The 17,722-nt window shown below is 43.9% G+C and overlaps 1 protein-coding gene across 1 annotated transcript in view; it reads right to left on the reverse strand.

Annotated features, from left to right (window-relative positions):
• Window positions 1–11,975, reverse strand: part of alk (ALK receptor tyrosine kinase) — a 946,171-nt gene extending 934,196 nt beyond the window's left edge. Inside the window, exon 1 of the mRNA XM_061968449.1 lies at window positions 11,842–11,975. The gene's annotated coding sequence lies outside the window, so the exon portion shown is untranslated. The remainder of the gene's footprint in view (window positions 1–11,841) is intronic.
• Between the last annotated feature and the right edge of the window lie 5,747 nt (window positions 11,976–17,722).

Genomic DNA, 17,722 nt, shown 5'->3' on the forward strand with positions numbered 1-17,722 from the left:
GAAGTCTTTCCTCGTCCTCGGCGACGTTTCCGGGACGGGAGCGACGCGCCAATGTCGTGGGTCCACACGGAGTTTATTGGCACCAGTCTTCCATTTGGCCCCCACATCATATCTCTGCGCTCCACGGAGGAGTAGCGCAGCGTTTCCTCCTCCATCGCGCGCAGGACCGCCCATGTTCCCTCGTCAAATTTGTCCAAATGTCTTGCGGGAGAACTTTTTTGCTGACGACATCTGTCAAGACTTGGACTATGGCTTGGTTTGTTCTCCCGAGGTGCAAGTGAATTGGACTGGATATGACTTGTAGGTGAATACATATTTAATAATAACACTCAAAGGAACAAAAGGCGCGCTCAAGGCGGATGTACAAACTTGACTAACAAAAACAAAAGACTTGCACGGGGGCAAAAAACTATGAACAACAAAAAACACTAACTCTGGCAATAATAAACAAACTTACTTGGCATGGACATGAAGTACGCAGAGGTGGACAGAGTGTGACAGGGGGCATAAATGCGGGGATGTCGTCAGGACGAACAACAGAAAATGAAAAGCTTAAATAACACAGACATGATTAACGAAAACAGGTGCGTGACTCAAAACGTGAAACAGGTGCGTGACGTGACAGGTGAAAACTAATGGTTGCTATGGTGACAAACAAGAGTGTACAATGAGTTCAAACGTGGAACAGGTGAAACTAATGGGTAATCATGCAAACAAGACAAGGGAGTGAAAAGCCAGAAACTAAACAAAACATGACTTAAAACAAAACATGATTACACAGACATGACAGAAACAAATTATTATTTTTTTGCAAATAATCATTAACTTAGAATTTAATCGCAGCAACACATTGCAAACAAGTTGGCACAGGGGCATTTTTACCACTGTGTTACATGGCCTTTCCTTTTAACAACACTCAGTAAATGTTTGGGAACTGAGGAGACCAGTTTTTGAAGCGTTTCAAGTGGAATTATTTCATATTCTTGCTTGATGTACAGCTTAAGTTGTTCAACAGTCTGGGGTATCTATTGTCGTATTTTAAGCTTCATATTGCGCCACACATTTTCAATAGGAGACAGGTCTGGACTACAGGCAGACCAGTCTAGTACCCACACTATTTTATTATGAAGCCACACTGTTGTAACATGTGGCTTGGCATTGTCTTGCTGAAATAAGCAGGGGCTTGCTTGATAACGATGCTTGGATGGCAACATATGTTGCTCCAAAACCTGTATGTACCTTTTAGTATTAATGGAGCTTTCACAGATGTGTAAGTTACCCATGTCTTGGGCACTAATACACCCCCATACCATCACAGATGCTGGCTTTTGAACTTTGCGCCTGTAACAATCCGGATGGTTCTTTTCCTCTTTGGTTCGGAGGACACAACGTCCACAGTTTCCAAAAACAATTTGAAATGTGGACTCGTCAGACCACAGAACACTTTTCCAATTTGCATCAGTCCATCTTAGATGAGCTCGGGCCCACCGAAGCCGGCGGCATTTATGGATGTTGTTGATAAGTGGCTTTTGCTTTGCATAGTAGAGCTTTAACTTGCACTTACAGATGTAGCGACCAACTGTAGTTACTGACAGTGGTTTTCTGAAGTGTTCCTGAGCCTATGTGGTGATATCTTTTAGACACCGATGTCCCTTTTTGATGCAGTACCGCCTGAGGGATCGAAGGTCCGTACTATCATCGCTTACGTGCAGTGATTTTTCCAGATTCTATAAACCTTTATGATGGACCATAAATGGTGAAATCCCTAAATGATTTGCAAAAGAACTTGCAAATCACTGTATTCTGTTTTTATTTACCATTTACACAACGTGCCAACTTCCCTGGTTTTGGTGTTTGTACATAAATCAGTTCCTTTCGTACACTCGAATAGTATTTCTGATCTCAATGGGAGGTATGTCATTGTCACGGGCCTGATCTCCAACACTCCAGTAGCCCTCGTAAATGTTTATGCTCCCAACCATGACGATGACACCTTTTTCAAACGTCTTTTTCTGAATCTCCCTGACTTGTCAATGTACTATTTAGTACTAGGAGAAGACTTTAACTGTTGGCTCGACCCCCAGCTTGATTGCTTATCACCCAAAACTTGCCCACCGTCAAGCTCTGCTTAGGGAATCCAGTTTTTTTATGGAAGAATTATCTGTTTCAGATATCTGGTGTTTTTTTAATCCCTCCAGAGGGTAATATTCTTTCTTCTCTAACGTTCATCAGACTTTCACCCGCATTGGTTACTTTCAACTATTTCTATATGCAAATATGATGCAATTGCTATCTCTGACCTTGCTACAATTTCAGTGGATTACTCTTAGAAAAAACCTAACAACCACACATGCACCATGGCATCTAAATATGCCATTACTTTTAAATAAGGACTTTGTGGATTTTGTTTCGTGTCAAATACATTTTTTTCTGCTCTTGAACAAGACTCCCGGGATTTTGGCTTCTGTACTCTGGGAGGCGCTGAAGACATACATTAGAGGGGAGATAATATCTTATACAAGTTATGATAAAAAACTCAGGAAGAATAAATTCACTAGTTTGACACAACGCATATCTCTTTTAGTTAACTTGTACTCTACCTCTCAAAACCCAGACACTTACAAGGAAATGCTCTCTGCACAGGCAGAACTTGATGTCCTTGCGACAGACCGTGCTACTGAACAAATACTCTGTTCAAGATCTAGGTTTTATTAACATGGCGATAAAGCTGGTAAATTATTAGCTCATCAACTACGCCAGATATCAGCATTCCATTATATTCTGCAGATTCAATCCGATTCAGCTATAGTGACAGATGATCTTGAGATCAATAATATATTTAGGAATTTCTATGCGCCCCTCTACTCATCTTGTCATTGTTCTACTCCTTTGCCAATCTGGACATCCCCACGGTTGATCAGTCTGCTGCAGTAGACTTAGAGAGACCAACTATTGTTGCAGAATTGAATCTTAAAGCGCTATCGCTACAAAAAGGAAAATCCTCGGGACTAGAACATTGTTCTCCCAAATTTTTCTAAAAATGTTGGCATAAGCTTGCCAGCCTATTATTAGACATGTACAATGAATTGTTAAAATATGGCCGCTTTCCGCAAACGCTCAATCAAGCTTCAATTTCTCTCCTCTTGAAAAAAGGCAAGGACCCTTTGATGTGCTCTATGTATCATACTATTAACCTGTAAAATGTGGACTTTAAATTATTACCCAAACTGCTGGCTTTACATCTGGATAGTATTCTCCCTTCTATTATTAATGTGAATCAAACTGGATTAATTCGGAATAGGCACTCCTTTTCTAATCTTCAAAGTATTTTCAATATATTGTATGTTGTGCCTGCTCTTGACACTGAAGAGGCAATGATATATTTGGATGCTGAAAAGGCATATGACTGAGTGGAGTGAAATTAATTATTTTATGCCCTTGAGAGATTCAGCTTTGGTAACAGTTTTATTTCATGGATTAAGCTCATTTATTCATCTCCAGAGGCTTCGGTCAGGATAGCATTAAATCGGAATATTTTTGCCATTACTGTTGCACCCGGCAGGGCTGCCCCATGAGACCATTGCTTTTTGCTTTTGCCATTGAGCCTCAGTCAATAGCGCTTCGTACAAACCTGCTTAATACGGGCACAATTTGCAGGTGAAAGTCTCTCTCTATGCAGATGACCTTCTATATGTTTCGGACATCTCCGCCTGGTCCCTGCTGCCTTAAGTACTCTCCAAGCTTTTTTACAAATTGAACTTGGGTAAAAAGTGAAATATTTCCTATAAATTCTGCTGCTAAGAAATATCCTCTGCACAATTTTCCCTTTAAAATAGCCTTGCGGATCTTCACATACTTGGGTGTCCAGGTCACACATACGCTTGCAAAGCTTTATAAAGCCAACTTTGTTCCACTGAATTCAGGAAGATTTTGATCGCTAGTCCTTACTTAACTTATCTACAGTGGCTCTTGTCAACTCGGTTAAAATGGATTTACTTCCTACTTTCCTATCTGTTCCAGTGTTCCAGACTTCATTTTGAATGAAAAGACTCACAGGTTACGTAAGTGATATTTGCAGACACCTAAATCGTCGGGAGGATTAGCACTACCAAACTTTAGGATTTCCTACCGGGCCACCAAGAATTCTTAAATAATGGCTGCAATATAAAGCATTTGATCCTTCTCCATTTTGGCTGGTTATGAGGCAAACTCAACCAAACCAGTATCTCTTAGGCTCACTCTCCTATTCACTCATTATTCACTCATCAAGATTAACTTTTACGAAAAATCCAATCATAAAAACAACATTTACGATCTGGGTTCAGTTTAGGCACTATTTTGGCTTGCAGACTGTTTTTAGTCTTGCACTCATCCATCCATCCATCCATCTTCTTCTGCTTATCCAAGGTCGGGTCGCGGGGGCAGCAGCCTAAGCAGGGAAGCCCAGACTTCCCTCTCCCCAGCCACTTCGTCCAGCTCCTCCCGTGGGATCCCGAGGCGTTCCCAGGCCAGCCGGGAGACATAGTCTTCCCAACGTGTCCTGGGTCTTCCTCGTGGCCTCCTACCGGTCGGACATGCCCTAAACAACTCCCTAGGGAGGCGCTCGGGTGGCATCCTGACTAGATGCCCGAACCACCTCATCTGGCTCCTCTCGATGTGGAGGAGCAGCGGCTTTACTTTGAGCTCTCCCCGGATGACAGAGCTTCTCACCCTATCTCTAAGGGAGAGCCCCGCCACCCGGCGGAGGAAACTCATTTCGGCCGCTTGTACCCGTGATCTTGTCCTTTCGGTCATAACCCAAAGCTCATGACCATAGGTGAGGATGGGAATGTAGATCGACCGGTAAATTGAGAGCTTTGCCTTCCGGCTCAGCTCCTTCTTCACCACAACGGATCGATACAGCGTCCGCATTACTGAAGACGCCGCACCGATCCGCCTGTCGATCTCACGATCCACTCTTCCCCCACTCGTGAACAAGACTCCGAGGTACTTGAACTCCTCCACTTGGGGCAAGATCTCCTCCCCAACCCGGAGATGGCACTCCACCCTTTTCCGGGCGAGAACCATGGACTCGGACTTGGAGGTGCTGATTCTCATCCCAGTCGCTTCACACTCAGCTGCGAACCGATCCAGTGAGAGCTGAAGATCCTGGCTAGATGAAGCCATCAGGACCACATCATCTGCAAAAAGCAGAGACCTAATCCTGCAGCCACCAAACCGAATCCCCTCAACGCCTTGACTGCGCCTAGAAATTCTGTCCATAAAAGTTATGAACAGAATCGGTGACAAAGGGCAGCCTTGGCGGAGTCCAACCCTCACCGGAAACGTGTCCGACTTACTGCCGGCAATGCGAACCAAGCTCTGACACTGATCATACAGGGAGCGGACCGCCACAATCAGACAGTCCGAAACCCCATATTCTCTGAGCACTCCCCACAGGACTTCCTGAGGGACACGGTCAAATGCCTTCTCCAAGTCCACAAAGCACATGTACACTGGTTGGGCAAACTCCCATGCACCCTCAAGGACCCTGCCGAGAGTATAGAGCTGGTCCACAGTTCCACGACCAGGACGAAAACCACACTGTTCCTCCTGAATCTGAGGTTCGACTATCCGGCGTAGCCTCCTCTCCAGTACACCTGAATAGACCTTACCGGGAAGGCTGAGGAGTGTGATCCCACGATAGTTAGAACACACCCTCCGGTTCCCCTTTTTAAAGAGAGGAACCACCACCCCGGTCTGCCAATCCAAAGGTACTGCCCCCGATGTCCACGCGATGCTGCAGAGTCTTGTCAACCAAGACAGCCCCACAGCATCCAGAGCCTTAAGGAACTCCGGGCGGATCTCATCCACCCCCGGGGCCTTGCCACCGAGGAGCTTTTTAACTACCTCAGCAACCTCAGCCCCAGAAATAGGAGAGCCCACCACAGATTCCCCAGGCACTGCTTCCTCATAGGAAGACGTGTTGGTGGGATTGAGGAGGTCTTCGAAGTATTCCCTCCACCGATCCACAACTTCCGCAGTCGAGGTCAGCAGAACACCATCCGCACCATACACGGTGTTGGTAGTGCACTGCTTCCCCTTCCTGAGGCGGCGGATGGTGGTCCAGAATCGCTTCGAAGCCGTCCGGAAGTCGTTTTCCATGGCTTCCCCGAACTCCTCCCATGTCCGAGTTTTTGCCTCCGCGACCGCTGAAGCCGCACACCGTTTGGCCTGTCGGTACCTGTCCGCTGCCTCAGGAGTCCCATGAGCCAAAAGAACCCGATAGGACTCCTTCTTCAGCTTGAAGGCATCCCTCACCGCCGGTGTCCACCAACGGGTTCTAGGATTACCGCCACGACAGGCACCAACTACCTTGCGGCCACAGCTCCAATCAGCCGCCCCGACAATAGAGGTGCGGAACATGGTCCACTCGGACTCAATGTCCAGCACCTCCCTCGTGACATGTTCAAAGTTCTTCCGGAGGTGGGAATTGAAACTCTCTCGGACAGGAGACTCTGCCAGACGTTCCCAGCAAACCCTCACAATGCGTTTGGGCCTGCCAGGTCTGTCCAGCATCCTCCCCCACCATCGCAGCCAACTCACCACCAAGTGGTGATCGGTAGAAAGCTCCGCCCCTCTCTTCACCCGAGTGTCCAAAACATGAGGCCGCAAATCCGATGACACAACTACAAAGTCGATCATAGAACTGCGGCCTAGGGTGTCCTGGTGCCAAGTGCACATATGGACACCCTTATGCTTGAACATGGTGTTCGTTATGGACAATCCGTGACGGGCACAAAAGTCCAATAACAAAACACCACTCGGGTTCAGATCCGGGCGGCCATTCTTCCCAATCACGCCTCTCCAGGTTTCACTGTCGTTGCCAATATGAGCGTTGAAGTCCCCCAGTAGAACGAGGGAATCACCCGGGGGAGCACCCTCAAGTACTCCCTCGAGTGAATCCAAAAAGGGTGGGTATTCTGAGCTGCTGTTTGGCGCGTAAGCGCAAACAACAGTCAGGACCCGTCCCCCCACCTGAAGGCGGAGGGAAGCTACCCTCTCGTCCACCGGGTTGAACTCCAACGTGCAGGCTCTGAGCCGGGGGGAAACAAGAATTGCCACCCCAGCCCGTCGCCTCTCACTGCTGGCAACGCCAGAGTGGAAGAGAGTCCAGCCCCTCTCGAGAGAACTGGTTCCGGAGCCCTTGCTGTGCGTTGAGGTGAGTCCGACTATATCCAACCGGAACTTCTCTACCTCTCGCACTAGCTCAGGCTCCTTCCCCCCAGCGAGGTGACGTTCCACGTCCCAAGAGCTAGCTTCTGTAGCCGAGGATCGGACCGCCAAGTGCCCTGCCTTCGGCTGCCGCCCAGCTCACATTGCACCCAACCTCTATGGCCCCTGCTATGGGTGGTGAGCCCATTGGAGGGGGGACCCACGTTGCCTCTTTGGGCTGTGCCCGGCCGGGCCCCATGGGGACAGGCCCGGCCACCAGGCGCTCGCCATCGTGCCCCAACTCCGGGCCTGGCTCCGGAGGGGGGCCCCGGTGACCCGCGTCCGGGCGAGGGAAATCTGAGTCTCGGTTCTTGCATTTCCATAGAAGTCTTCGAGCTGCTCTTTGTCCGATCCCTCACCTAGGACCTGTTTGTCTTGGGAGACCCTACCAGGGGGCATGGAAGCCCCCGGACAACATAGCTCCTAGGATCATTGGGACACGCAAACTCCTCTACCACGGTAAGGTGGCAGCTCAGAGAGGAGAGTCTTGCACCCATCACTGCTAATCATGCTTTCCCTCCTCTTTTCGACAGTGACTTTATAAGATAATCAAGTCAGTGGATCAACACCATTAGTCTTGCACCCATCACTGCTAATCATGCTTTCCCTCCTTCTCTTTTTGACAGTGACTTTATAAGATAATCAAGTCAGTGGATCAACACCATTAAAGATTTAAACATTGACATCACTTTTGCCTCTTTCCAGCAACTTTGTTGACATTTTTCACTCCCTAACCAACATTTTTTTTAAATATCAACAGATCCGTAGTTTTATTCGTAATACTCACCCAAGGTTTCAAAATGTACCGACTGACACAGTGTAAGATAGGTTTCTGACACCGCTCCTAACTTTAAAAAGATCAATTTACACGTATTTATAACAAAATTCTTCTTTTACATCCTGAGTCTCTGAATTTAAATTAAGTCACTTTGGGAGAGTGACTTAGGAGTGACCCTATCCGAAGAGTTCATAAGTCTTCTATTTCTGTTGGACACAGCCTCAACCAATGCAAGCTAATACGTCGTACCTATTATACCAAGGTCCGGCTGGCTAAAATGTATGATGGAATATTGGTATTATGTTATCTGTGTCAACAGTCTACAGCTAATTTAATGCATATGTTTTGGCTTTGTCCATCCCTGTGCAGCTATTGGACTGAAATGTTCAATACTTTGTCTTTGGTAATTAGCGACAATATTGATCCGAATACTCTAAGCGCACAGTTTGGGGTAGCCTCTCAGTCATTTTGTTTTAGCAAATCCCAAAATAATCTTGTAGAAATCACCTCTGTATTGGCTCGAAGACTCATTGTGTTGAATTGGAAGGCAACAGCGCCTCCTTGCCACACCCGCTGGATTAAAGATGTTCTTTTTTTACCTCAAACTGAAAAAGATTAGGCTGACATTAAATTGTTGTTCTGTGAAGTATTGGGAAGTATAGGGTGGTTTCCTGAAATATGTAAAAGAGACTGATCTCCAGCTTGATCCCGATTGAGACGTGATTAAATTGTGGTTGACTGATGAGCCTTTTGTTTGTTTTGGTGTATTGCTGCACCATGTTGGGGCCATTTAGAAGTGCAGTTGTCTGTGGCTTTATGTCAATATTTAATTTCACCTATGTGACTGATTTTTCTATTTCTTTTTTTTGGGGGGGGGGGCGTGAAAAGAACATTTAATGTATATTGTATTATATTCTGTTAACTGTTTAGTCAAAAAATGTTTAATAAACAAATGTTTAAAAAAAAGATTGTAGATGACTGATGAGGATTGACTCTGTTTATTTAATTCTGCAATTAAATAAACACACTCAAATTGAATATATTGAAATCTGATTTGTACATTGACATATTAGACAAATACCAGAATACATATCAGTCTTATTTGGCATTCACTTGGAGCGATGCACAGAGTGAACCCTCATCGACCTTTTTGAAAGCAAGAAACGAAGAAAACAAACACACAGACATTGCGATTTATTAATCATAGGGAAGTTATGAAGTAAATTTTCATTTATCAATCTATTTTATTTATTGTCTAATTACAATTCTAAACTGCTGTGTGTGTATGTGTGTGTGTGTGTGTGTGGAGGGCATCCATATAAAGGCCACATTCGTGGCTTATGAGGCTGACCTGAGCCAGGACGGCGCTCTAGAAGTCGTGAAGGTCCACGTCTGGGCATTGCTGCTAGTGGCGCAGAGAGCATCCATGGAAAGGCCACACTCTTGGCCATCCAGGTGTGGGAGACCGGCAGATCCACTGGAGACGAGGATGGTAGCGGTGGCGGCAGATCCACTGGAGACGAGGATGGTGGCGGCGTGCGCAGACCAACTGGAGATGTGGATGGTGGCGGCGTCGGATGACTCACTGTAGACAATGATGGTGGCGGTGGCGGCAGACTCACTGGAGACAAAGATGGCACTGTCTGCAGGCTCACTGGAGTAGCTGGTGGTGTCTACAGAGTGGTGGACATAGCACTGGCAGCGGAGGCTGTGCAGAAGGTGGAAGCTTGGCTGAATGCAGGACAGACGGTGGACGTCCTGCAGGAGGTAGCAGCTTGGCTGGATGCAGGACAGGCGGCGGAAGTCATACAGGAGGTTGCAGCTTAGCTGGAGCGAGCTTAGCTTGAACGAGCCTTGACGCTCGAGTGAGTTTGACTTGATCGGACTTTGAAGCAAAAGTGAGCTCAGCTGGAGCGGGCGTGACTGCTTGGCGATCTCGGCTAGACGGCTCGGCTGGAGCTTGTGGAGCTAGTGACATCGGCTGACCCACTACCGGATAAGATGGTTCCTCCATCGCCAGCTCCCTCAACACCTTCTGGTACCAGTCTCCCATCCACGCCAAGCTGTACTTCTATGGAGGGTGCCCTGTACATTGTGACACTGGAGAAGGAAGTAGAGCCGGAGCCAACAGCACCCCCGTTGGTGAAGAAGCAGGCAGCAACCTCAGTGGAGAGAGCTCTGCTCGCTCTGCTGAACCCCTACCCCCCTTCCGGGATGCAAATTACAGATGTCAATTTGAGCTGGTGGGAGCAGCTGTTTTGTGACGCCTCGGGGCCAGCTTTGGTGGGTAACCAAGGAGTGCAGGAGCTTAAATTTTGGCACACTGGGTAGTTGAGGTGAGTGGGGTTTGAACTTTGGGGTTGACCCTGTACTGGATAAGCAGTAGGAATATAATGCATAATATAATATTTGATGAGATGCAACACAAAATAATAAAAAAAACAGTGTGCATTGCTGCACATACTGGTCACAGTTATCTATAAAGGAGCAAAATGATCCCAGTGCAAAGAAAGGAAAGTCCTAATCCAACAATGACGATTAACCCTGTATATAGAAAAACATTAAAAAAAAAATTTGACCTTTCAGATGTTGTTGTAGGAGGCATTTGATGCAGAAATTGAAGACTTAAAAAAAAATGTTTATGTACGTTTTTAGAGAAATTTTGTAATATTGCAACATTGGGCTTTGATGGGAGCATAATTTCTGTATTTGTACTCACGTTGTCAGAAACAACTAAGGGTTCATTTGCAGGGTTGATTGCTTACTTATCCCCCCAACGGTATATACCATTAATAATAATCACATATTAGTTATATTTTTATGAAGTCATCTATTATAAATATAAAAATTATGAAACAAGATAAAACCTTTAAACGCTTTTTCCCCCTCTTTTTTTATTTTCATGACATTGGTCATGAAGTCTTTCATTGGTGGTGAAAGTCCTATAAACAGTCCCTGTCGTCATTGGTGGTGAAAGTCCTAAAAACAGTCCCTGTCGTCTGTAAAACAAAGGCGGACATCACACTTTATGCATTGTGTGTTGGTGTATCCTGTATTGCAGTGTCTGCAGCATCATCATCTCATCCACAAAGTTGTGCTCTTCTGGTACCACCTGCAGGCATTTCTCTCTGAATGAATCAAGCCAGAGTCTGAGTTTCCATAGTTTGTCTTTCTTTTCCGTCTCAGATACTGTCATGTTGTTTACAAATTGTAATGACGTCAACAGGGATTGGAATCTGTTGCGTGGCATCACATCAGCAACAGGTGGTGGACCAAGTGATCAGGGTAGACAATAGTGTCTGCCTGGTAAGTCGCTTTTGGACAAAAGTGTCCAAATTCCATCAATGTAAATGTAAATAGCTTAATGGCTTTAATTGTCATACTAAAAGGAAATCATGCATACCCCCATTATATCCAAACAGTCCGGAAAATTCCTTTCCCCAGAACTGAATTCTGAACTGAAGTTATGGAATTTTAGGTCAGGCTGATCAATTAACTACATTTTTAGAGATGAAACTTTTAAATCAGTCAAATTTGACCAGAACACAACACAAGGGTAGAATGTATACTATCCATGTATAGAGAAAATACTTCAGGCAGTGATGTAGTGGAGGGAATACAACCTGTTTGAGCCCACTGCAACAAGCCAGCTATTTGACTACCACATTCACCCAATGTTGTATAATTGCAACAATTATATAACAAGCTCTAAATGCAATTTGATGCATCTGTTCCACAAAAACTACATATGTACATGCTCTAGACATTGTAATAACAACCAAAAAATATATAAAAGACATTTTACTTACTTGAATCTGATGAATCAGGTCCAATGAAACAAATAGATGTTGTTCGAAGGAAACCTTGAGAGGTTGTGTGAGTTCATGGCCAGAAGGCGTGACTTATAAACAAACGTATGATCCAATAGCATTGTGAGACTGAACAATAGGACCCAATGACTATGTAAATGTGGTTAAAAAAAAACAGATTGTTTTTTAGGATGGTTAAAGGTAACGTTGTAATTTTACAACGAGGGGTCTTACAGGGTTAACATTACACGGAAAGTATTCAATAACATTGTGAAAAGGTATGAAATGTTTTGCCAGAATAACTCCCACTCACTGTGACTCATCTTCAGCATAGTCTGCTTTGTGAAATTGAAATTCGGATTGCAGGACAATTGTTTTTACTTTTCAATTAAAACACAAAACATCCTTTCATAAAATAAATAATCCAGATGCACGAGATCAATGCAACCATATGTTTGTCATTGCTAAAAAGCAACCCACTAATCAAAGCTTTGTGACAACAGTACATTGTGATTTTGTTTTCCCTGAGCAATCCAAGGTTTATGTAGGTGCTACAGCTGTAAGCAGGGATTTTGGGCCCCATGAAAAGAATCTTTACAGGGCCCCCAACACAGTGTCATTATTTTTTCTGTATTATAATTTCATCATCATTAGGGGCCTCTCTGGGCCCCCCTCCATCATGGGCCCCTAGAATCTGTCTCCTTTACCCCCCCTTTTTGGCGCCCCTGGCTGTAAGTCAATGTAAAATTAATTAACCAATACCTGGAGTCTGCATAATAATTACTTCACAACAATTGAACCATTGGTTTGTATAGAAGCTATTGTTCCGTTGCTTGTTTCAAACATACTGCCAAGATTGGCAAAGGAGTGGAGTGAGGAGGAGGCGTTATTGGTTTGAGATTGGCTTGTAGAAGAACACTGCTGCATTCATCGGGTACAAAGCTTTAGCGCTTGAAATTCAAGATCAGTAAGCCTGAGACCAAAACCTACAACTCTACCAAAACAATTTAACAAACTGCTTCCCACAATTGTTTTTTTTTGTCCTTGACAAACCCAGAATTATTGCCCTTAATGATGATGACACACAATTTGGTTGGTAGTGTACTACCAAGTGTCGATTTACGTAAGATCAAACAATGCCATATTGTAAAACCTTTTTTGCGAGAAAGAAAACAAGCAGTTATACATTCAGAGCGGACTCAGCCGGACTGCCTGGAGGTCATGTTGCAATTTTCCATGCCAACAACGCAAAAATAAGGCATTTGAAAGTACAATAACGCTCCACTTTTGAAAATGTGCTAGCTCAATGCTAATTTACATTGGAAATGCCAAACACAGGCTACTGATTAGTATTAGTAATTTTACATAGCGAACACCTTCAAATGTAATCAAAACTACAACTAAGCTGCATGTTACAATCAAACAGTCGATGTGTAATAAATACAATATTTACAGTATGAACACTTTATGGGGGTCAACAAAAGACAATACAGGCACATTCAACTTACAACTACTTCCTGGCTTTCTAGCCGTAGTCTATACAACACTGCCATCTAACATCTTGTAATTGCAACTGTATGCAAAGTGTACTATATTATGCATGCAAATGGAACTTAGAAGTGTAAGACATCAAGATATAGGAACTGGAAAGAACAGTTGTAATTATTATATATTTATGTTAAATATTCAACTAAAAAAATTGTATGAACACACACATAAGTACCGGGAATTGGTGCCGTTGGATGGCGTGGCGCGGTTGGGAGAGTGGCCGTGCCAGCAACCTGAGCGTTCCTTGTTCGATCCCCAGCTTCTCCCAACCTAATTACGTCCATTGTGTCCTTGAGCAAGACACTTCACCCTCCCGCCATCAGTGTGTGAAGGTGCGTGTGAATGGGTGAATGCGGAAATAGTGTCAAAGCGCTTTGAGTGCCTTGAAGGTAGAAAAGCGCTATACAAGTATAACCCATTTACCGTATCGGTACCCATCACTACCAATAAGCTACCAAAGACAATGCAAAACAAACTATCATGATCTATGAGCCGTGCTAACTTACCGTATGTTTTGACAACAACAACAAAGGAGGAAAATCAGATGATGGCCAATGATTTATTATAAAAATGCAATACTTCATCACAATAACTCCAGACCAATTGTTCTGTTTTTGATTTGAACATGGTGTTGGAGTACTGCATCAGGCCATTGTAGCGGTTAGGAAGAAATAGTGACATGCAGTATTTTTGTCTGCAATGCTCTTCTAACAAGTGGCGGCAGGTGCAATGTTGCATCAGCTGCTCTATTTTAACGCATGATATGTTACATCAGGGTGGCAGAGTCAAGTTGTAACTTATGTTTGACAAGAGGCAACCGAAGTGGGGAATGATCAAATGTATGCACTGAGAAGGGTATTTAAAAATCAATCCCTAAATTCCCCACTCTTGAACAACAAACAAATGTCAATTTAAAACAAAACTCCTTCATGAAAAAGCTTTTGCAGGTTTCATATGTATGATAAACCAACAGGTGGAGTAATATGCCCCCAAATCAGGACAGGGGACGGGGGAAAGGAGAATTCCAGTGGTTAGCGTATTTATTCATGCATTATCAACACGCAAGCCTGTAGCGAGGTAGCTGCAGAGCTTAATATGATGAAGTAAACATAGCCTTTGGGTTAGGTAATAAGGACAAATATTTTTTACAGTGTATTCTTCTACTTCACCACCAGTAATGGTAACTCGGAGTACTACAGTGCATCTTACTATGATGTTTCTGTATTTACAGACCGATTAGCAATATAAATTATATACTTACATACATTACACATTCCTGGTGTAATAATGTTTATGCAAACATTATATTAGTGACATACTGACAAGCAGGAATAGCCACAACCAGGCAATTTCCTATTGTGTAAGTATGTGTCTTGGTACCACCTTTATACCGGATCACATTATTAGCCAGATGCGTTGTTGCAGATTGAAGCAATGCAACTAAATCAGTCAGTCTGCATACATATCCATATGATGAGAATAGCAGGAAAGTATGGACCTTTCTAGACAAGTTAACTTGCGCAAAATGGGATGGCCCAAGCAGGAGCAGTATCATTTGCAGTGACCTTATAATGATTCTGATTAGGAAGAATAAAGGTTTTGTTCAGAGTTTGGATGGAAAAAAATGAAAAAAACTTAAGCCAAACATCAGGAGCACCCTTGAGGGTAGAAAGACTGAGTCAGAACCTTCTGAAAACAGATTAAAGAAGAGCAGAGCAGAAAATCAAAAACGAGGGGAAAAAAAGGTCGGAAATGGCAATTATTGTGTTTGTATTTCTCACTCATCATGTTAACCATATCAGTTTTAAAGTAATCATGGACCAAGGTGATCTAAATAATATTTTTACATTCCTTTATCCACAGAGTCTATAGAGGGAAATTAACTCCGGTTTTATAGACAACGTCAAAACCAAGAGGGCGATAAAAATGTGGCATTCAGATTACTCAAAAACAAATTAGTATTATGGAAAATGACTGTTAGAATTATTTTTAGGAGAAAAAAAAACATTAACAGAACGTGTCAAGGAAATTTCGGTCATCTGGACGCTATGTGTCCCTTAAGCCTTTAAAGGCCTACTGAAACCCACTACTACCGACCACGCAGTCTGATAGTTTATATATCAATGATGAAATCTTAACATTGCAACACATGCCAATACGGCCGGGTTAGTTTACTAAAGTGCAATTTTAAATTTTGCGCGAAATATTCTGCTGAAAACGTCTCAGTATGATGACGCCTGCGAGTGAAGTCACGGATTGCAGAGGACATTTAGGGACAGCATGGTGGCCAGCTATTAAGTCGTCTCTTTTCATCGCAAAATTCCACAGTATTCTGGACATCTGTGTTGGTGAATCTTTTGCAATTTGTTCAATGAACAATGGAGACAGCAAAGAAGAAAGCTGTAGGTGGGAAGCGATGTATTGCGGGCGGCTGCAGCAACACAAACACAGCCGGTGTTTCATTGTTTACATTCCCGAAAGATGACAGTCAAGCTTTACCATTGGCCTGTGGAGAACTGGGACAACAGAGACTCTTACCAGGAGGACTTTGAGCTGGATACGCAGACACGGTACCGTGAGTACGCATGCAGCTGCGGCTTCCAAACATTTGATCGCTTGCCCGTACGTGCGTGCCGCTATGTGCATGTCACGTACGTAACTTTGGGGACTTTAGGGAAATATATGTGCCGTATGAACTTTGGGGAGGTGAACGGTACTTTGGGCTGTGGGATTGAGTGTGTTGTGCATTTGTTTGAGTTGTATTGGCGGGTTATATGGACGGGAGGGGGAGGTGTTTGTTATGTGGCATATTAAATATAAGCCTGGTTTTGTTGTGGCTCATAGAGTATATATATGTCTTGTGTTTATTTACTGTTTTAGTCATTCCCAGCTGAATATCAGGTCCCACCCGCCTCTCACAGCATCTTCCCTATCTGAATCTCTCCCACTGCCCTCTAGTCCTTCACTCTTACTTTCCTCATCCACAAATCTTTCATTCTCGCTCAAATTGATGGGGAAATCGTCGCTTTCTTGGTCCGAATCGCTCTCGCTGCTGGTGGCCATGATTGTAAACAATGTGCGGATGTGAGGAGCTCCACAACCTGTGACGTCACGCTACTCGTCTGCTACTTCCGGTACAGGCAAGGCTTTTTTATCAGTGACCAAAAGTTGCGAACTTTATCGTCGATGTTCTCTACTAAATCCTTTCAGAAAAAATATGGCAATATCGCGAAATGATCAAGTATGACACATAGAATGGACCTGCTATCCCCGTTTAAATAAGAAAATCGCATTTCAGTAGGCCTTTAAAAGACTAATTATATCGCTCAGGTCTGGCACCCTTGTTAGCCTAGCTATCTTTCATGTTGTTGGGGAACTAGCAGCATTTCACTTCATGGAGTTATTTTGGGGTTTATGTGATTGCCGCATGTTTCATTTGCAGCATTGTGTGTGTGTGTGTTTGTGTGTGTGTGTGTGTGTGTGTGTGTGTGTGTGTGTGTGTGTGTGTGTGTGTGTGTGTGTGTGTGTGTGTGTGTGTGGTTTATGGTTTTTGCGTGATTTTCAATCAATTCTGTGTTGGCACTCGACCCCTCTCAGGGTTTCCAAACCTTTACAATGACATCAACATTAATAACATTGAAATAGCCCATAATGACTCATGTTTGAGCTAATTTCAGAATTTTTGAATGACAGATGAACCCGTTGGTGGTTTAAACAAAATCCATTCATACCTAACAAAACTAAGTGAGGACACATGTATATACGTGATAGCCCCACTTTTGAAGGAAATACTAAAGTGGCATTTTTGTAAGAGCTATTGTTGTTTACGGGTAAGCAATTCCCATGTAATTTTCCAGCACCACCAACAGAAAGAAAGACAGACTATCCAATATTGTGCTTTGAGCAGCTTCCACAGCTGTCCATTTTTCTATACCATGTTTGATATCCATCTCATGGGCATGCACATTTAAGGTCAATGGAGCAGCCCTTGTGTGATAAATGACATACAGATGTGTTCTTACAGGGACCTCTTACCCCATTCAAGTGTCCTTTTTCATGGTTTGTGGTGAACCTCATAACTCAGCAGATGAGTTGCCGCAATCACTAGGCTGTCATCATGTGTGATGGTCCTCCATGCCTTGGTCCATCTTCACACTGAAGATGCTTGAAGAAAAAAACTCATCCGAGGTATGTTCTATTCTCCTCCAGCTTTCCTACCCCTCAGTCATTTTTATAATCGGTTTGTTTTTGCTGTTTGCACAGCACACATCAGCAATGATTGAGGATAGAGTGTTTTTACACTTAAGAGGCAGCATTGTGACACATTTCAGTA

Source organism: Nerophis lumbriciformis, linkage group LG08, assembly GCF_033978685.3.
Source record: "Nerophis lumbriciformis linkage group LG08, RoL_Nlum_v2.1, whole genome shotgun sequence".
NCBI classification, from domain to species: domain Eukaryota; kingdom Metazoa; phylum Chordata; class Actinopteri; order Syngnathiformes; family Syngnathidae; genus Nerophis; species Nerophis lumbriciformis.